Source organism: Ochlerotatus camptorhynchus, unplaced genomic scaffold (assembly GCF_037179485.1).
Source record: "Ochlerotatus camptorhynchus isolate MF236.1 unplaced genomic scaffold, CSIRO-AGI_Acam_v1.1 ptg000290l, whole genome shotgun sequence".
In the NCBI taxonomy this organism is placed as follows: Eukaryota; Metazoa; Arthropoda; class Insecta; order Diptera; family Culicidae; genus Ochlerotatus; species Ochlerotatus camptorhynchus.
The window spans coordinates 648,189-670,332 of record NW_027040779.1 but is presented as its reverse complement, the minus strand read 5'-3'; the positions used below and the strand labels follow the sequence as shown (position 1 = coordinate 670,332).

Genomic DNA, 22,144 nt, shown 5'->3' with positions numbered 1-22,144 from the left:
TTTATAACTTGAAATAAACATTCAAATTTCTTGGATTGTCTAAAACTAATGTAAAGCATCAGATTGATATAAAACCTGCACTAGATATAGCGGCAAACCATGTTTATAATTTTATCCTGCAAGCATGAGATCGAACAATGAACCAAACGTACCTCCTCAACAAGACAGGGTCAATTAGAGGAACACTAAGATCAAAAACTGACACTTTTACCCATCTTGTGCTAACGGTGGATCTGATCCTATTGAATCAAGTGATGAACAAATAGTAAACACAATACTAGTTGGCGCCAGCATCAGTGGTTTAAAAATGCTTCGCGCTAATGGCATAGTTCCCCTGCCGAAGAGTATTCCATAATGGTGTCTTGGTTAGCTTTAGTTTGGCAATACTATTTGAAGAATTCATTGGTCAACAGGATCTTTTGAAGCCTTAAACACTTAATTGAACCAAATTAAGCAACACCACTTAATTGATACACTGAATTGAACATTTTAATTCATACAAAAGATGGGATGAAAATATTAACCTACAATTACAAATTTTAATTGACAAAGAAAAAAATTGCAGATCATTTCAAATGTGGGAATAAATTTCCTGTTCATTAAATTCTCGTTTCGGCTCTAGCTCTTCTACATAATACACTTTCATTCAAACTACCAACTTTCTCTGACCTGAAGTCGACTCTATCCTGTGTTTTAATAATAAAGGAGCACATATGTGAGAAGCCCCGTTAAAAGTACTGAACAAAGAATTCAGTACCCTTAAACTCCCACCACATTCCCTGCCAATCACATATGTGCTCCTGCCCTAGCTCCTAACTGATTAAAAACGCTTCTAAGGGTGGTATCACATTTCCCGGAGTTTCGTTTCCAAAATGGACCATTTACGTGAAAGTAGGAAATCACGTGCAATCAAAACGGAAAAAAAAAGTTATTTCTATATTCAAAATTTTGCTAATGGGAATGTTTCCTTCTTTATTCAAATATCAAATAACAGAAATAACAATAATCAAACGAAAAGAAAACGAAAAACAAAAATAATCAAACAACGTAATGAACACTCAAAGAAGGAAATATTCCCATTTCAATCAAATTTGGTTACGAAAATATTGCCGAAAACAGTATGTTACTAAATAGCTCATTCTGAAAATAAAATCCGGGAAATGTGATACCACTCTTTTAACTAACTAGCTACTATAAATGAACTGTAAATTTGGAAGTACCTAACTAACAAGATAAAAGGAGCACATATGTGATAGGCCCCGTTAAATGTATTGAAAAGTCACCTCTCTATTCCAAATTTCGATCCAAACCGATTTTCAACCAGTTTCGATCAAAATTATCAAAAGGGATGACTTTTCAGTACATTTAAACTCCCACCACATTCCCTGCCAATCACATATGTGCTCCTGCCCTAGCTCCTATCAATCTACCTAATTCTTTTTCTACATAAATACTACATCTAAACCCTAACACTGCTAAATACTCTGAAATGCGATGATCGAGCTCACGATAGTGGTCCTTCGAACTTCATAAACAAAAAGATCTTCGATTGAAGCATTCTGCTACATCGATTGGTTTGCTTGGAAGCCATTCCCAATGGGTTTAGCCATCCAAGCACGGTCCCTAAACGAATTTTTTTTTCACCAAAAGGTCCCTATCCGGTGTTAATGGGTTCCGAGGAATTCTCGTAGAAAAGATGGTAGCTCGAAGTATTCGTTTGTACCCGGCTACAACATCTTTACTCGCCAGAAGACCTCGGAGAAGCTAATTAATTTTGATGAAATTCGTTGGACCACCAGTGAGCTCGATCCAAATAACAAAAATCAATGCCAATCTGCTAGATGTAATTTGGAATTTCCAGCAAACCGAGGACCAGGGCCGAAACAAAAAAGGTCAATCCAACAGATTTCCAACCAAAAAGATTTTTTATCAAATTAGAATTTGGGCCACTAGTATTTTTCTGAAGCACCACAGTAGGCTGCTTCGGAGACGTCAAATTTTGATCTTCGGTTTGCATACCTTGATTTTCTCTCAAGGTACACCTCTCCCAAAATCCAGCATATATATAGTTCAGCTGTGTTCGCTGTAATTTTGGGACAGTAGTTTGCGTAGATACATCAGCAGTGGTCGGAACATACGTCACTCGTTCCAAAATATCATGGTGTATCTTGGCGTATGTTTCGAATACTGCTAATGTCGTTTCGCATTCCTGTACCTTGGATATACCTTCTACCAGAACCGAATCTACATCGGCTCTGTTATACCTAAATGCCTCACATAAAATTTGGGAATGACCTTGAAAACCTTCCCTATCTCCTAAATTCATATTAATATCTAATTCTAAATCAAAATTATCCTTACCACAATCCGCCTTTGAGGCATCCGGGGTAGTTCCAAGACGATAATCTGGAACGTCGCTTCCAATTCCCACACCAATCAACTGTTTGCTAGAAGAAGCCTTAAACGGCCGTCGGATGTACTCTCCGACCGGTGACCTTACATCATCGTATTCATCGGTCACCGGCAATTTTCTGAGAACCTCCCAACGATCCTGCGCTTTTGGCAACTTCGGCTTTGAAGAAGTCGCCTTTATGCGCTGGTAAATGGCCGTAAGTGTGCCATCAGGGTCGGTTCTCATAAAATCTGGCAAAGACACCGGTCTAACATTCCGACTGGACCGGGTCTTCCGAGCATCGCGACCGTGTTTCGCCTTGCTAGCAAACATGATGAAAATCTGTCGAATCTTGAAAAACAGGGAAGAGCGATCAAAAAGACGTCCGCTTGGTAACTACCTCAAAAGCCTCTTGTCGATTGTTAGCAGCAGTCTTCCTTATATAGACTCTCGGTATGTGAAAATTTGGTTACGATGGTGTTGCTATGGTAGCGACTGGAAGATGATGCGCAGTGGGTGAAAGTCGTGAAAATCGGACTTTTGGATCAACGTAGGCGTGCGTGTTTTTTTTCTTCATTGAAGTGTCATTTTTTTTCACGACGCAATATCAACTGAAGAAATTGTAACGAATAGTGTTAGGATGGTTGAGGTCTTGAATGTGCGACCTAGTGGTACAAAGGGCCATTGTGAAAGATATTCATCCTGGACGCCTGCTTGCTGGGCCCTGGTTAGATTCCTGTCGACTGCTTTTATTTCCTTGATGTTATTGCTATTGCTATTGCTTAAGTTGATTGCTAACCATTTTTGTTTTATTTGCAGGGAACGGATCAATCAGCGGACCCAAGCCTGGTTACTGAAATTATTGAAGTGGAAAGAGTCCGACAGGCCAGTCTCTCTTGGGGTTTGGCAGAAGAGTCGCAGCGATATCCAACAAGAGTGAACTAACTGTAATTATCAAGCTAAAGGGAAATCAACGAGCTGAATTGAATTTAATGATATTCGCTCGAAGTTATATCCTGCTGCTTGCTTGTTCGATCAAAGATGTTCGATGGAATGTTGCCGTACGGTGCGAAACAAGTGATCATGCTCATGGATATAAATCATTTAAGTGCTGGTGAAATTGTTCTAAAACTGAAAAAGTAAAACAATCTTCCGTTCTCCTCGGACATCAGTGTTAGTCGCAGAATTGAAAATTGAACCTACAATCCACTTACTTCTGTCTTGGAAACCGAGCCGCAGACATTTGAAACTTTGATCAAGCTGTAACGCGTCTACCTGTGCTGGAATCGATGTAGAGTGGTTAAAGAAATCAATATTTTGCACTGCATCAAATTTTCGCAGTTTGCCATACAGCATCTGCCTGAAACAACTCTACTTGCTGCCCCAAAATGTGCCTGGTGATCACGAAGTAAAAGAATGTGAATCTACTTTCGTAAAGTGTGTTAATTGTGAACTGGTGAACAAACTGCGTAACCATGCAAAGGACAAAGAACTCAGCATCGACCACTCAGCTTGAAGTGATTTCTGCCCAATTTTTCAGAAGCGCCTGCATAATGCCAGACATATGGTTAGTTACTCAATCAACTGATATATTCCTGGATCGACTCTGGGATGCAACGATGTTGATTCTATGGAGGCAACCGATCCTCCCACCACAATCCTGACACTGTAGCCGTTGTTCAACAGTCGTCCTGGCTCTGTATGTGCGATTGGAGAAGGGGCCTTCCAACCTGAAACTGCAGGTAAGTACGAATATTTTCAGACGAGATCAACACTTAATTCGTTCTTCAGTTCCAGCGCTACGCCGATCCATCAACTATCTTCTATTCCCCTGATATTCCTGCCCGTCATGGATCAACAGTCGTCCTTCGGTGTAGGGATCGTCCAATCCGCTACCCATGGCCACCAACTACCATCAGATGAAGATTTCGGAGCATACCTACCACTCGGATGCTCTTCCTGCTTTGTCAGGTTAGTTCAACAGTGATTTATATCTCGCCGAAGCCGGTATGGTAACTACCTACTTCAGCCTGTTACTGACACAACCTAAACGGAAATATCTGTTATCGAGGTGACTACGCAAGGCTGACTGAGACTGACACCGTTGGTATTCCGAATACTGCCATCCATGAACCGCTAAGAGATTACTATTTCCACGACTATTACCGATAATGCAGACAACTCTGTTTGAACGTTGACTGCATCCGCATATGCTACCAGAACGTCAGATGTCTTTGCACTAAAGTTGACGACCTCTTCATCTCGGTTAGCGATTCGGATATGGACGTTATGATTACTACGGGACAAACAAGAGGAGGGAGTGTGTTGATTGCCATCTCAAAACGCTACAGTTCGTCGGAATCAACAATCGTTGATGACGGTGGCATAGAACATCCATGGGTTAATGTGAATAGAGGCTGTCGAACAATTTGTCTTGGCGTTGTACAAACTATAACAATTAAGTCCAGAGTGACAATTTATTATTCTTAACCGACCGTTTACGTAGGTACATACGCACTTAAAGACTGAAGCTCGAAATAAATTTAGAACACTTTTATAAACTAAATCTGCTGATTCGCCATTCCTCCGGGTGGTTTGATTCTGATGCAATCTTGGTTCGCGTAGTTTGACTGGTTTTGCGCACGTCATCGATTTGTTGCTACGGGTGTCGGTTGGGTTTTGCTGACGTCTTCGCTGATTGGTAGCCTCAAGCATGGGTTTAAATGGTCGGTCGTGGTGTAACGTATACATCCCTCCCGATTCTTCTACTTCCACGACTTGTGTTGAAAGACATCTAGGGATCTACGTTGGTCATATCCGAGAAACTTGGACCTCACCTACTGTTTGGTGATTATAATCAATCTGGTCTCTGCTGGAAATCATCAGCTTCTGGACAAGTTTACATCAATTCTGTCAGCTCTACATTCACTTGCGCCCGTCGATGGAATGGCATTACTCGACACGACATGAAGCAGATTAATTATGTTAACCGAACCTTGGATTTGATATTTGCTAATGCCGGCGCAGTCAATCAGTGGGACGTAATTCAAACACCTGATTGAAGCTCTCATTGATGCTGATCATCCGTTTCATCCTTCAGTCTTTGTCAAGCTTAGCTGTCCGCCTCTTGGAGGATACAATGATAAACCTGATTAAAGTGAGTTTGATTTTCACCGCGCTGATTATGCTGGTCTGAATGAAGCTTTACGGACCACGGAGTACAGCTTTTTTTCAACTCTGTTTAACGGGATGTATTTGTCGCTTCTTTGCAATTATGTTCCTCAACCGAGACCGAAGCAGAAGCCAACCTGGTTAAATGTTCGGCTCCGTCGACTTAAACGTAAGAGATTTGCTGCGTTGAAGAAATACTCCCATGCGCGGGATGTGCTCACTAAACACGATTTTTGTAGGGCCAGCTATTCGAGATATGTTCTGCGAAAGCAAAATATCTCTAAAACAAAATCCTAAACGTTTCTGGTCAGATAACATAGAAAGATAGAACACTGGAGTTGCTGACTAGGTGGAATAAATAGTGGAGATTGCCGAAAATAACGAAATTATGGAAAGCTTTCGATAGTGGCAGAAATATGATTCCGTGAATGATTCCTCGTTGGGTACGAATTTAGGACCAACCGTTATCCGATATCTAGGAAATGAAAGGGTACTCCATCTTCTCACAAAAATATTGCAACAAGTTGTTTTTGTTCGTTAAATTTATTCTAACTGTATTATATATTTTCGTTTGTTTTGGCGGACGTCAAAGCTAACGTTATTAAATAATAAAATTTAAATTTAAATTTGTTCTTATTAGAATACGGCATCCTAACACAAAATGTTTCGTGGGGTATCAGCGGCTTTGTTCTTGCATTGGTATGTTCGATTTCGATGATTGATCTTGCTTCTGCTGAATTTTGTCCGAAACTTTGCATTCGTATTCGGTTACTCTTTTGGATGCATTCTCTTCCATCTCGATCACTATTAGTTCCTTAAACCAGGAACAGCCAAGATAAACAACCTAAGGGCGTTTCTTTGATGAAACTGACCTGCTATTAGGATATTGTCGTTTAATACCTGACGAATCACTCCAGTGCAGTGTGACGTCTTTATTGGCAGGCTTTAGTCGCTCAAGGCTATGTTTGAAGTTTCTACATAGTTCCGGGTGGACGGCCCGCAAATACTGTCCATTTTGTCAACGTCAGCACAAGGTAGCCACAGAAAGAGTTCCTCGATGATGATGAGAAACAGAAATCAGGCCATGGTTCAAGTAAGTGCAGAGGGGCTTCCTGGGGGATATCTTGGATACTGAAAATTAAAAGCTGATGTATTATGTATTATCCGTCGTGTGTCTTAGTACTCAGTTTCCAATTATTAAAAAAAAAACACGCTGTATCAGATCTCTGGTTCACAACTGGTAAAACGACCAAGGGGTTTACCAGGAATGTCCAACTGTTATTGTTCCTGTTTAATTTAGACCAGTACTTGCACACAATTGACAGTTCTAGACTGGGCTCTAGATGGCGTATAAGTGGGCACGGTACTGATGTAGGCACTGCACTAGTAGGATGCAATGCATATTTCAGTACATTTTACGTTTCACTGATGGGCAGCCGGATATGCGAATGTAAAAGCGTGTTTTCGCTAATATGTAATATCTGAAATCACTGTAAATATCCACACAAAACCTCTGACATCAGCTAAAAAAAAACAAAGGAAGTTTGTGTAGCAACCAAGCAAACAAATTAATGCTAAATATTTCTTAAGTATTTTTAAGTAGGGTATACGTCCCTAACCTCGGTCTAATATGCAGCCATCGATTACGTTTTTAATCATAACTCATCAATGAATTTACCTGCAAACGATATTCTACTGCTAAATGGTATGCTTAGATATGCTTATCATGTCGTTTGCTATCAGAAACCACGAAAAGTTGAAAAACTTACTTTTTTTAAGACAATAACTCACGAGGGAAATGTATGTAATATGGGTCTATTGTCCCCAAATTGGGTCTATTTATGGATGCAACTTCGTCCTATCTTGTTTGATCCTCAAAAAAACGCTCTTGGTAACGTTTTCTGATGTATTTTTTTTTATCACTATCACTGTTAACTTAATGCTCTTCATTCCTCAAAACATTTCTTAGAGAAAATTTTACGAAAACTACATTAAATCACTCAATTTAAAAATTAAAAATTAAAAATTTCGCTTATCGTCTTTTGACCGCAGAATATCTAAATCAGAACATTGTGATGTTCATTATACAGGTTTGGCAGAAAAAATCTCCCTTCCTGTTCGTTCCTTATCATCCAAATGCAAAACAACATTGTTGACGTTACTCTTATTGCTATATGCTGTCAAATGAATTTCATGGGCCATAGTTAGGAACATAGAAAAGAAATGTGTCCCTAAAGTTGGGTCCATGTTTTACTTGTGAAAACGTTGTTAAACAATTAAAATAAACATAAAATATTCAAACAGCAACTGTAAGTTTTACGTCTAGTGTGTATTATCAGGTAATTCCAATCAATAAATGCCATAATCAGGCCATTTGATGATCGTCAGTCAACCTTCCCATCTTAACCTTATAAGTCATGGCGGCTAAAAACTCCGAACATTGTGATATTCTCAACCAGTTTTATTACTTACGAGAGCTGAAAATGTATTGAAATGTTGTGATATAAATTGATTTGTGTGTGGTACACATTTATCAACCATCAGTGATCAATATTTTCCTTATTTTTTGTGTAATATTCCTTAATTAATTATTTATTTGCGTGATAGGCCGAATGAAAGGACTAGACCCACATTACATACCGTAACCCTATTTGAAAATATTTATAGGTATCGTTGATATCAGTATGAACTACCAAGAGAAATACAAAGTTTAGAGTGGGATGCCCCTAGGTTTGCACCAATCAGGATAACAGAGGAAACATTCACAACCCTTGTGAAGTCATCCCAAGTGTACACACAAGGTTGCCAAAAAAAAAAAAATGATCGACATCAAAATTGCAAGCTTCACTCTGCGTTACTATTCTATTATCAACTCTTAAAAACACGTTTAAAACACTGCGAAATATTTTCGAGAATAGGCTAATAATCAGTTAGCCAGCACAGATAAATGTATAGATAAAGCACAGCGTATTAACTCGTACTCCAACATAAACAAACCGACTTTGGCAACATATGCGTAAGTGGTTTCTAGCAACACTGCCGTTTCAATCAAGATATGCGTTTCTCGATTAGCTCTGGCTTTGACAGTTCGGTTGACTTAAAATCAACCAGTCCACTCATCTCTTATCCTAGACCCTCTCTAGTGCTACGGAAAGCTCGTCCTTCTTTTTGTGTATGTAATGAATTGCCTTTGTGCACCGTGTTTTAACGTTAAACTTTTGTAATTGGGTTGACGGTTTTGACAATAAGCTCAAACGAAAGGTCCTCATCTGAATTTTATTTTTATAACTTGAAATAAACATTCAAATTTCTTGGATTGTCTAAAACTAATGTAAAGCATCAGATTGATATAAAACCTGCACTAGATATAGCGGCAAACCATGTTTATAATTTTATCCTGCAAGCATGAGATCGAACAATGAACCAAACGTACCTCCTCAACAAGACAGGGTCAATTAGAGGAACACTAAGATCAAAAACTGACACTTTTACCCATCTTGTGCTAACGGTGGATCTGATCCTATTGAATCAAGTGATGAACAAATAGTAAACACAATACTAGTTGGCGCCAGCATCAGTGGTTTAAAAATGCTTCGCGCTAATGGCATAGTTCCCCTGCCGAAGAGCATTCCATAATGGTGTCTTGGTTAGCTTTAGTTTGGCAATACTATTTGAAGAATTCATTGGTCAACAGGATCTTTTGAAGCCTTAAACACTTAATTGAACCAAATTAAGCAACACCACTTAATTGATACACTGAATTGAACATTTTAATTCATACAAAAGATGGGATGAAAATATTAACCTACAATTACAAATTTTAATTGACAAAGAAAAAAATTGCAGATCATTTCAAATGTGGGAATACATTTCCTGTTCATTAAATTCTCGTTTCGGCTCTAGCTCTTCTACATAATACACTTTCATTCAAACTACCAACTTTCTCTGACCTGAAGTCGACTCTATCCTGTGTTTTAATAATAAAGGAGCACATATGTGAGAAGCCCCGTTAAAAGTACTGAACAAAGAATTCAGTACCCTTAAACTCCCACCACATTCCCTGCCAATCACATATGTGCTCCTGCCCTAGCTCCTAACTGATTAAAAACGCTTCTAAGGGTGGTATCACATTTCCCGGAGTTTCGTTTCCAAAATGGACCATTTACGTGAAAGTAGGAAATCACGTGCAATCAAAACGGAAAAAAAGTTATTTCTATATTCAAAATTTTGCTAATGGGAATGTTTCCTTCTTTATTCAAATATCAAATAACAGAAATAACAATAATCAAACGAAAAGAAAACGAAAAACAAAAATAATCAAACAACGTAATGAACACTCAAAGAAGGAAATATTCCCATTTCAATCAAATTTGGTTACGAAAATATTGCCGAAAACAGTATGTTACTAAATAGCTCATTCTGAAAATAAAATCCGGGAAATGTGATACCACTCTTTTAACTAACTAGCTACTATAAATGAACTGTAAATTTGGAAGTACCTAACTAACAAGATAAAAGGAGCACATATGTGATAGGCCCCGTTAAATGTATTGAAAAGTCACCTCTCTATTCCAAATTTCGATCCAAACCGATTTTCAACCAGTTTCGATCAAAATTATCAAAAGGGATGACTTTTCAGTACATTTAAACTCCCACCACATTCCCTGCCAATCACATATGTGCTCCTGCCCTAGCTCCTATCAATCTACCTAATTCTTTTTCTACATAAATACTACATCTAAACCCTAACACTGCTAAATACTCTGAAATGCGATGATCGAGCTCACGATAGTGGTCCTTCGAACTTCATAAACAAAAAGATCTTCGATTGAAGCATTCTGCTACATCGATTGGTTTGCTTGGAAGCCATTCCCAATGGGTTTAGCCATCCAAGCACGGTCCCTAAACGATTTTTTTTCACCAAAAGGTCCCTATCCGGTGTTAATGGGTTCCGAGGAATTCTCGTAGAAAAGATGGTAGCTCGAAGTATTCGTTTGTACCCGGCTACAACATCTTTACTCGCCAGAAGACCTCGGAGAAGCTAATTAATTTTGATGAAATTCGTTGGACCACCAGTGAGCTCGATCCAAATAACAAAAATCAATGCCAATCTGCTAGATGTAATTTGGAATTTCCAGCAAACCGAGGACCAGGGCCGAAACAAAAAAGGTCAATCCAACAGATTTCCAACCAAAAAGATTTTTTATCAAATTAGAATTTGGGCCACTAGTATTTTTCTGAAGCACCACAGTAGGCTGCTTCGGAGACGTCAAATTTTGATCTTCGGTTTGCATACCTTGATTTTCTCTCAAGGTACACCTCTCCCAAAATCCAGCATATATATAGTTCAGCTGTGTTCGCTGTAATTTTGGGACAGTAGTTTGCGTAGATACATCAGCAGTGGTCGGAACATACGTCACTCGTTCCAAAATATCATGGTGTATCTTGGCGTATGTTTCGAATACTGCTAATGTCGTTTCGCATTCCTGTACCTTGGATATACCTTCTACCAGAACCGAATCTACATCGGCTCTGTTATACCTAAATGCCTCACATAAAATTTGGGAATGACCTTGAAAACCTTCCCTATCTCCTAAATTCATATTAATATCTAATTCTAAATCAAAATTATCCTTACCACAATCCGCCTTTGAGGCATCCGGGGTAGTTCCAAGACGATAATCTGGAACGTCGCTTCCAATTCCCACACCAATCAACTGTTTGCTAGAAGAAGCCTTAAACGGCCGTCGGATGTACTCTCCGACCGGTGACCTTACATCATCGTATTCATCGGTCACCGGCAATTTTCTGAGAACCTCCCAACGATCCTGCGCTTTTGGCAACTTCGGCTTTGAAGAAGTCGCCTTTATGCGCTGGTAAATGGCCGTAAGTGTGCCATCAGGGTCGGTTCTCATAAAATCTGGCAAAGACACCGGTCTAACATTCCGACTGGACCGGGTCTTCCGAGCATCGCGACCGTGTTTCGCCTTGCTAGCAAACATGATGAAAATCTGTCGAATCTTGAAAAACAGGGAAGAGCGATCAAAAAGACGTCCGCTTGGTAACTACCTCAAAAGCCTCTTGTCGATTGTTAGCAGCAGTCTTCCTTATATAGACTCTCGGCATGTGAAAATTTGGTTACGATGGTGTTGCTATGGTAGCGACTGGAAGATGATGCGCAGTGGGTGAAAGTCGTGAAAATCGGACTTTTGGATCAACGTAGGCGTGCGTGTTTTCTTCTTAATTGAAGTGTCATTTTTTTTCGCGATGCATTAACAACTGAAGAAATTGTAACGAATAGTGTTAGGATGGTTGAGGTCTTGAATGTGCGACCTAGTGGTACAAAGGGCCATTGTGAAAGATATTCATCCTGGACGCCTGCTTGCTGGGCCCAGGTTAGATTCCTGTCGACTGCTTTTATTTCCTTGATGTTATTGCTTAAGTTGATTGCTAACCATTTTTGTTTTATTTTCAGGGAACGGATCAATCAGCGGACCCAAGCCTGGTTACTGAAATTATTGAAGTGGAAAGAGTCCGACAGGCCAGTCTCTCTTGGGGTTTGGCAGAAGAGTCGCAGCGATATCCAACAAGAGTGAACTAACTGTAATTATCAAGCTAAAGGGAAATCAACGAGCTGAATTGAATTTAATGATATTCGCTCGAAGTTATATCCTGCTGCTTGCTTGTTCGATCAAAGATGTTCGATGGAATGTTGCCGTACGGTGCGAAACAAGTGATCATGCTCATGGATATAAATCATTTAAGTGCTGGTGAAATTGTTCTAAAACTGAAAAAGTAAAACAATCTTCCGTTCTCCTCGGACATCAGTGTTAGTCGCAGAATTGAAAATTGAACCTACAATCCACTTACTTCTGTCTTGGAAACCGAGCCGCAGACATTTGAAACTTTGATCAAGCTGTAACGCGTCTACCTGTGCTGGAATCGATGTAGAGTGGTTGAAGAAATCAATATTTTGCACTGCATCAAATTTTCGCAGTTTGCCATACAGCATCTGCCTGAAACAACTCTACTTGCTGCCCCAAAATGTGCCTGGTGATCACGAAGCAAAAGAATGTGAATCTACTTTCGTAAAGTGTGTTAATTGTGAACTGGTGAACAAACTGCGTAACCATGCAAAGGACAAAGAACTCAGCATCGACCACTCAGCTTGAAGTGATTTCTGCCCAATTTTTCAGAAGCGCCTGCATAATGCCAGACAAATGGTTAGTTACTCAATCAACTGATATATTCCTGGATCGACTCTGGGATGCAACGATGTTGATTCTATGGAGGCAACCGATCCTCCCACCACAATCCTGACACTGTAGCCGTTGTTCAACAGTCGTCCTGGCTCTGTATGTGGGATTGGAGAAGGGGCCTTCCAACCTGAAACTGCAGGTAAGTACGAATATTTTCTGACGAGATCAACACTTAATTCGTTTTTCAGTTCCAGCGCTACGCCGATCCATCAACTATCTTCTATTCCCCTGATATTCCTGCCCGTCATGGATCAACAGTCGTCCTTCGGTGTAGGGATCGTCCAATCCGCTACCCATGGCCACCAACTACCATCAGATGAAGATTTCGGAGCATACCTACCACTCGGATGCTCTTCCTGCTTTGTCAGGTTAGTTCAACAGTGATTTATATCTCGCCGAAGCCGGTATGGTAACTACCTACTTCAGCCTGTTACTGACACAACCTAAACGGAAATATCTGTTATCGAGGTGACTACGCAAGGCTGACTGAGACTGACACCGTTGGTATTCCGAATACTGCCATCCATGAACCGCTAAGAGATTACTATTTCCACGACTATTACCGATAATGCAGACAACTCTGTTTGAACGTTGACTGCATCCGCATATGCTACCAGAACGTCAGATGTCTTTGCACTAAAGTTGACGACCTCTTCATCTCGGTTAGCGATTCGGATATGGACGTTATGATTACTACGGGACAAACAAGAGGAGGGAGTGTGTTGATTGCCATCTCAAAACGCTACAGTTCGTCGGAATCAACAATCGTTGATGACGGTGGCATAGAACATCCATGGGTTAATGTGAATAGAGGCTGTCGAACAATTTGTCTTGGCGTTGTATAAATTATAACAATTAAGTCCAGAGTGACAATTTATTATTCTTAACCGACCGTTTACGTAGGTACATACGCACTTAAAGACTGAAGCTCGAAATAAATTTAGAACACTTTTATAAACTAAATCTGCTGATTCGCCATTCCTCCGGGTGGTTTGATTCTGATGCAATCTTGGTTCGCGTAGTTTGACTGGTTTTGCGCACGTCATCGATTTGTTGCTACGGGTGTCGGTTGGGTTTTGCTGACGTCTTCGCTGATTGGTAGCCTCAAGCATGGGTTTGAATGGTCGGTCGTGGTGTAACGTATACATCCATCCCTCCCGATTCTTCTACTTCCACGACTTGTGTTGAAAGACATCTAGGGATCTACGTTGGTCATATCCGAGAAACTTGGACCTCACCTACTGTTTGGTGATTATAATCAATCTGGTCTCTGCTGGAAATCATCAGCTTCTGGACAAGTTTACATCAATTCTGTCAGCTCTACATTCACTTGCGCCCGTCGATGGAATGGCATTACTCGACACGACATGAAGCAGATTAATTATGTTAACCGAACCTTGGACTTGATATTTGCTAATGCCGGCGCAGTCAATCAGTGGGACGTAATTCAAACACCTGATTGAAGCTCTCATTGATGCTGATCATCCGTTTCATCCTTCAGTCTTTGTCAAGTTTAGCTGTCCGCCTCTTGGAGGATACAATGATAAACCTGATAAAAGTGAGTTTGATTTTCACCGCGCTGATTTATGCTGGTCTGAATGAAGCTTTACGGACAACTGAGTACAGCTTTTTTTTTAACTCTGTTCAACGGGATGTATTTGTCGCTTCTTTGCAAATATGTTCCTCAACCGAGACCGAAGCAGAAGCCAACCTGGTTAAATGTTCGGCTCCGTCGACTTAAACGTAAGAGATTTGCTGCGTTGAAGAAATACTCCCATGCGCGGGATGTGCTCACTAAACACGATTTTTGTAGGGCCAGCTATACGAGATATGTTCTGCGAGAGCAAAATGATCTAAAACAAAATCCTAAACGTTTCTGGTCACTCGTCAACGAAAAACAACGAAACTGGTCTTCCGGCACAAATTTTTCATGGTGAACAATCATCCAGCACTTCTGAGGATACATGTAATCTCTTTGCCCAGCAGTTCTCAAGTGTCTTCGCCATCGGCAGTGCATCAACACAGAAGTTGCAAGATGCCCTGAAATTCTCCTGGGCCGAATAGAATACCCTCGAGTGTGTTGAATGAGTGTGCTATTTCCTATCGAAGCCGCTGCAGATGATCATCAATCAGTCGCTTCCCCAGGAAACATTTCCCGAGTGCTGGAAAAGACCCTACATCATTCCTGTATTCAAATTATCGTGGGATTACTTCGCTTTGTGCTGGCTCGAAACTATTTGAGATCTTAATTGGTGACTCGTTGCAGAGAACTGTAGCGCACTATATTTCAACACGGCTGCTTTCCTGGTCGCTAGATTACCACGTTGCTCTTCCCGCTTTATTACAACGAAGTCTACTTAATACTCCCTCCAGGATGCAGAATCGTGTACGCTGATGATTTCAAAATCATACCTTGTGGTTCGCTCAGTCGCCAATTGCATTGAACTTCAAACATTGATCGACGTGTTCTACGACTGGTGTGCATGTAATTAACTCAATTGCAACATGCTCAGTTATCAGTTTCAACAAAAGTAAAACCCCAAAGCAATACTGTTATTCCATAAACTGCCAGAAAGTTCAGCTTGACAGAGTTGTCAAGGATCTTGGAGTTTTATTGGATACAGGACTCACAATCCTCACAACAGCAGTATTTTTAGCTAGTCGCGTAAAGGAGAAAAAGCTTTACCTAAATTTTTGGTTATTAGTTATGAGGTTCCGATTCTACCCGTAGTAGTTTTATTTTTATACCTGTGATCTTGACATTTTTACCTATAGGATTAGTACTTGAGGGGGTTAGATTTCGATAAGTTTTTAGTGGGAATGGTAAGTCTAACAGTGTGAAACTAGTACTTCTAGTAGTTCATTTACGGAGGTAAGCACTCTAACGGCTAAATCATAATTCGGCAAATAATTATGTTTTATAATGTTAATTATTTCAGACTGACTTTTTTTTATATCGTTCGTATATTTGAAAGGCTTTATCGCAATAGGAAGAATTTTTTGAAACAAGTAACCAGCTTAAATTCTTCAACAAATTTTAGACCATTAGCTTTCTATACAAACAAAAATATAAAAATCCTAGGGGTAGTGTTTTGAAAAAATCAACCTTTTATGTTTTTTTTTTTCACTATAAATTTACTGATGATTTATTTTTTCGATGTATTTTTCAATATCAATACGAGTAGTGTTGGCTCTGATATCGGGGACATGAGTTATTACGAAGTCACCAGAACAACCAGAGCACCACTCGTTTAAACAGCATCGTGACTAACGAAGGTACGACTTTCTTTACTATTATAGCCGAGATTATAACGCAACAGACAACAAACGTGCTACGTAGAGAGGTTTTTAGGACGTATAGATAAAGCACAGCTTATATTAACTCGTACTCCATACCCCCCCCCCCCCCCCTCCCCCTCTTAATTTGTTGTTTTTATCTCCTTAATCTGTTCAAGCGACTTTGTCAGGCCATCCGCAATTTGTTGATCGGTGCTTACATAGTTCTGATAAACGATGTTCTATTCCAAAGCGTCCTGGATAAAGTGGTGCCGGATGTCAATATGCATTGTTCGTGGTGTGTATCCCACATTCTTAGCAATGCACATACCACATGGCCTCCGGAACTGTGACAGACAAGGCCATATATTCAGCCTCACATGTAGAGAGAGCTACCGTCGGCTGCTTCTTGCAGTGCTTGGGTCCAGGATTCGTATTGAAGCGACTCAGTTGGTTGACAGCAAAGAGAACTTCGGGTCTAGTGCATTGGGCAAGGTACATAAGACTGCCCACCGCTTCTTGGTAAGGTACCCTTTTCATCTTTTCAGCCTCATCTGCGGTTTATGGAGCCATGTCCTTGTTCAGCTTTGACTTGGATCAGACTTGGATTCATCGAAGTAGACGCAGCCTTTGCAGTAAACCGTGACAGCACCGCCTCCTGTTCCAATTATACGGTGTCCCTTCCACATGTGATCCGGATTCCGAGACAGCTACTTGCTTTTCCCAAGCCCTTCATGCGGAACGTGTTGCTTGAATTCGTTGGTCAGTGCTCTGTCGTTAGAGAAGATGACCACGTCATCAACGTAGATCGCGACGTGCCGGTGGTTCGATTGCCTTCGATTCGATAGTACAGGCATGGATCGTACTTCGATGGGGTCATTCCGAAGCTTCGAATACCAGACACGACTGGACTGTTTCAGCCCACAGACGACACACCAGCTTTCGTTGTTCCGACCTTTTGAAACATGGAGGCTCCTCCGACAGTGCGCCATAACCATCGGGCGATATTCTTCAACAGTGTTCCCACCCACTTGTCGGATATCGGGAAGTCAATTCCGTTCAGCTAGTGTTCGGTAGATACAATTCGATTCACATAATCATCCATCGACGTGCAGGCTGTCAGCTAGTTTGTGTAATAGTCCGACTCTTCGTGTCAATCCTGTGTCCTAGAATGCATACTCTAACTTCGCCCAAACATCTTCCGGCGTTTGTGCCTCGTTAACATGCACATAATTATTGGGGTCCAGAAGCTTCGAAGGTTCCGTCCGCTTTCCTTTCCGGTTTCACCGCGCACCACAGTTCTTCCAACTCCAGCAAGGCTACCACCACAAACTTCCACGTAGGTTCGAAAAGTTGTGGACTACCCCACCGCTACCGCTTGCATTACCGTTCGTCATAATTATTACGCGAATTCCGTGAGAAAACGACCGGAGAAAACCTTTTCTCTTCGATAGAACATTTGCGAATAGGCCTATAACCTATTAACGCAGAATAAACAAAAACATCTTTCTACAAACAAACTGTTATATAGCCCTTTCCTCACACAGCGGAAGCCAACCACGCAAACCATCATCGTGTAGGGGAAATTTTCCTCTATTTTGTATTTGGTTTGCGTGAGTGACCTTTGCTATATTTCCAAGTAAAAAACACCATAGTTGATAATAGAAGAGCTACGCAGAATGAAACCAAAATCTACCTATCGAGCATAGTAGACCAACTGCGTGGGGAGTATTGTTTGCACCAATCAGGATAACAGAGGAAACATTCACAACCCTTGTGTAGTCATCCGAAGTGTAAACACAAGGTTGCCAAAAATAAAAAAATAAAATGACCATTGATCGACATCAAAATTGCAAGCTTCACTCTGCGTAACTATTCTATTATCAACTCTTAAAACACGTTTAAAACACTGCGAAATATTTTCGAGAATAGGCTAATAATCAGTTAGCCAGCACAGATAAATGTATAGATAAAGCACAGCGTATTAACTCGTACTCCAACATAAACAAACGACTTTGGCAACATATGCGTAGGTGGTTTCTAGCAACACTGCCATTTCAATCAAGATATGCGTTTCTCGATTAGCTCTGGCTTTGACAGTTCGGTTGACTTAAAATCAACCAGTCCACTCATCTCTTATCCTAGACCCTCTCTAGTGCTAGGAAAAGCTCGTCCTTCTTTTTGTGTATGTAAGAGCTAAGCTACTCGCAGAGTAATGAATTGCCTTTGTGCACCGTGTTTTTTTTACGTTAAACTTTTGTTATTGGGTTGACGGTTTTGACAATAAGCTCAAACGAAAGGTCCTCATCTGAATTTTATTTTTATAACTTGAAATAAACATTCAAATTTCTTGGATTGTCTAAAACTAATGTAAAGCATCAGATTGGTATAAAACCTGCACTAGATATAGCGGCAAACCATGTTTATAATTTTATCCTGCAAGCATGAGATCGAACAATGAACCAAACGTACCTCCTCAACAAGACAGGGTCAATTAGAGGAACACTAAGATCAAAAACTGTCACACTTACCCATCTTGTCCTAACGGTGGATCTGATCCTATTGAATCAAGTGATGAACAAATAGTAAACACAATACTAGTTGGCGCCAGCATCAGTGGTTTAAAAATGCTTCGCGCTAATGGCATAGTTCCCCTGCCGAAGAGCATTCCATAATGGTGTCTTGGTTAGCTTTAGTTTGGCAATACTATTTGAAGAATTCATTGGTCAACAGGATCTTTTGAAGCCTTAAACACTTAATTGAACCAAATTAAGCAACACCACTTAATTGATACACTGAATTGAACATTTTAATTCATACAAAAGATGGGATGAAAATATTAACCTACAATTACAAATTTTAATTGACAAAGAAAAAAATTGCAGATCATTTCAAATGTGGGAATACATTTCCTGTTCATTAAATTCTCGTTTCGGCCCTAGCTCTTCTACATAATACACTTTCACTCAAACTACCAACTTTCTCTGACCTGAAGTCGACTCTATCCTGTGTTTTAATAATAAAGGAGCACATATGTGAGAAGCCCCGTTAAAAGTACTGAACAAAGAATTCAGTACCCTTAAACTCCCACCACATTCCCTGCCAATCACATATGTGCTCCTGCCCTAGCTCCTAACTGATTAAAAACGCTTCTAAGGGTGGTATCACATTTCCCGGAGTTTCGTTTCCAAAATGGACCATTTACGTGAAAGTAGGAAATCACGTGCAATCAAAACGGAAAAAAAGTTATTTCTATATTCAAAATTTTGCTAATGGGAATGTTTCCTTCTTTATTCAAATATCAAATAACAGAAATAACAATAATCAAACGAAAAGAAAACGAAAAACAAAAATAATCAAACAACGTAATGAACACTCAAAGAAGGAAATATTCCCATTTCAATCAAATTTGGTTACGAAAATATTGCCGAAAACAGTATGTTACTAAATAGCTCATTCTGAAAATAAAATCCGGGAAATGTGATACCACTCTTTTAACTAACTAGCTACTATAAGTGAACAGTAAATTTGGAAGTACCTAACTAACAAGATAAAAGGAGCACATATGTGATAGGCCCCGTTAAATGTATTGAAAAGTCACCTCTCTATTCCAAATTTCGATCCAAACCGATTTTCAACCAGTTTCGATCAAAATTATCAAAAGGGATGACTTTTCAGTACATTTAAACTCCCACCACATTCCCTGCCAATCACATATGTGCTCCTGCCCTAGCTCCTATCAATCTACCTAATTCTTTTTCTACATAAATACTACATCTAAACCCTAACACTGCTAAATACTCTGAAATGCGATGATCGAGCTCACGATAGTGGTCCTTCGAACTTCATAAACAAAAAGATCTTCGATTGAAGCATTCTGCTACATCGATTGGTTTGCTTGGAAGCCATTCCCAATGGGTTTAGCCATCCAAGCACGGTCCCTAAACGAATTTTTTTTTCACCAAAAGGTCCCTATCCGGTGTTAATGGGTTCCGAGGAATTCTCGTAGAAAAGATGGTAGCTCGAAGTATTCGTTTGTACCCGGCTACAACATCTTTACTCGCCAGAAGACCTCGGAGAAGCTAATTAATTTTGATGAAATTCGTTGGACCACCAGTGAGCTCGATCCAAATAACAAAAATCAATGCCAATCTGCTAGATGTAATTTGGAATTTCCAGCAAACCGAGGACCAGGGCCGAAACAAAAAAGGTCAATCCAACAGATTTCCAACCAAAAAGATTTTTTATCAAATTAGAATTTGGGCCACTAGTATTTTTCTGAAGCACCACAGTAGGCTGCTTCGGAGACGTCAAATTTTGATCTTCGGTTTGCATACCTTGATTTTCTCTCAAGGTACACCTCTCCCAAAATCCAGCATATATATAGTTCAGCTGTGTTCGCTGTAATTTTGGGACAGTAGTTTGCGTAGATACATCAGCAGTGGTCGGAACATACGTCACTCGTTCCAAAATATCATGGTGTATCTTGGCGTATGTTTCGAATACTGCTAATGTCGTTTCGCATTCCTGTACCTTGGATATACCTTCTACCAGAACCGAATCTACATCGGCTCTGTTATACCTAAATGCCTCACATAAAATTTGGGAATGACCTTGAAAACCTTCCCTATCTCCTAAATTCATATTAATATCTAATTCTAAATCAAAATTATCCTTACCACAATCCGCCTTTGAGGCATCCGGGGTAGTTCCAAGACGATAATCTGGAACGTCGCTTCCAATTCCCACACCAATCAACTGTTTGCTAGTAGAAGCCTTAAACGGCCGTCGGATGTACTCTCCGATCGGTGACCTTACATCATCGTATTCATCGGTCACCGGCAATTTTCTGAGAACCTCCCAACGATCCTGCGCTTTTGGCAACTTCGGCTTTGAAGAAGCCGCCTTTATGCGCTGGTAAATGGCCGTAAGTGTGCCATCAGGGTCGGTTCTCATAAAATCTGGCAAAGACACCGGTCTAACATTCCGACTGGACCGGGTCTTCCGAGCATCGCGACCGTGTTTCGCCTTGCTAGCAAACATGATGAAAATCTGTCGAATCTTGAAAAACAGGGAAGAGCGATCAAAAAGACGTCCGCTTGGTAACTACCTCAAAAGCCTCTTGTCGATTGTTAGCAGCAGTCTTCCTTATATAGACTCTCGGCATGTGAAAATTTGGTTACGATGGTGTTGCTATGGTAGCGACTGGAAGATGATGCGCAGTGGGTGAAAGTCGTGAAAATCGGACTTTTGGATCAACGTAGGCGTGCGTGTTTTTTTCTTCATTGAAGTGTCATTTTTTTTCACGACGCAATATCAACTGAAGAAATTGTAACGAATAGTGTTAGGATGGTTGAGGTCTTGAATGTGCGACCTAGTGGTACAAAGGGCCATTGTGAAAGATATTCATCCTGGACGCCTGCTTGCTGGGCCCAGGTTAGATTCCTGTCGACTGCTTTTATTTCCTTGATGTTATTGCTATTGCTATTGCTTAAGTTGATTGCTAACCATTTTTGTTTTATTTTCAGGGAACGGATCAATCAGCGGACCCAAGCCTGGTTACTGAAATTATTGAAGTGGAAAGAGTCCGACAGGCCAGTCTCTCTTGGGGTTTGGCAGAAGAGTCGCAGCGATATCCAACAAGAGTGAACTAACTGTAATTATCAAGCTAAAGGGAAATCAACGAGCTGAATTGAATTTAATGATATTCGCTCGAAGTTATATCCTGCTGCTTGCTTGTTCGATCAAAGACGTTCGATGGAATGTTGCCGTACGGTGCGAAACAAGTGATCATGCTCATGGATATAAATCATTTAAGTGCTGGTGAAATTGTTCTAAAACTGAAAAAGTAAAACAATCTTCCGTTCTCCTCGGACATCAGTGTTAGTCGCAGAATTGAAAATTGAACCTACAATCCACTTACTTCTGTCTTGGAAACCGAGCCGCAGACATTTGAAACTTTGATCAAGCTGTAACGCGTCTACCTGTGCTGGAATCGATGTAGAGTGGTTAAAGAAATCAATATTTTGCACTGCATCAAATTTTC

The 22,144-nt window shown here is 40.4% G+C and overlaps 1 long non-coding RNA gene across 1 annotated transcript; it reads left to right on the top strand.

Annotated features, from left to right (window-relative positions):
- The first annotated feature begins 3,992 nt into the window (after positions 1-3,992).
- Positions 3,993-21,772, top strand: LOC135706763 (uncharacterized). Its single transcript, XR_010518187.1, has 5 exons — positions 3,993-4,134; positions 4,184-4,363; positions 12,039-12,961; positions 13,011-13,190; positions 21,627-21,772. It is a non-coding gene; the product is annotated as an uncharacterized LOC135706763 (long non-coding RNA).
- Positions 21,773-22,144: the final 372 nt, after the last annotated feature.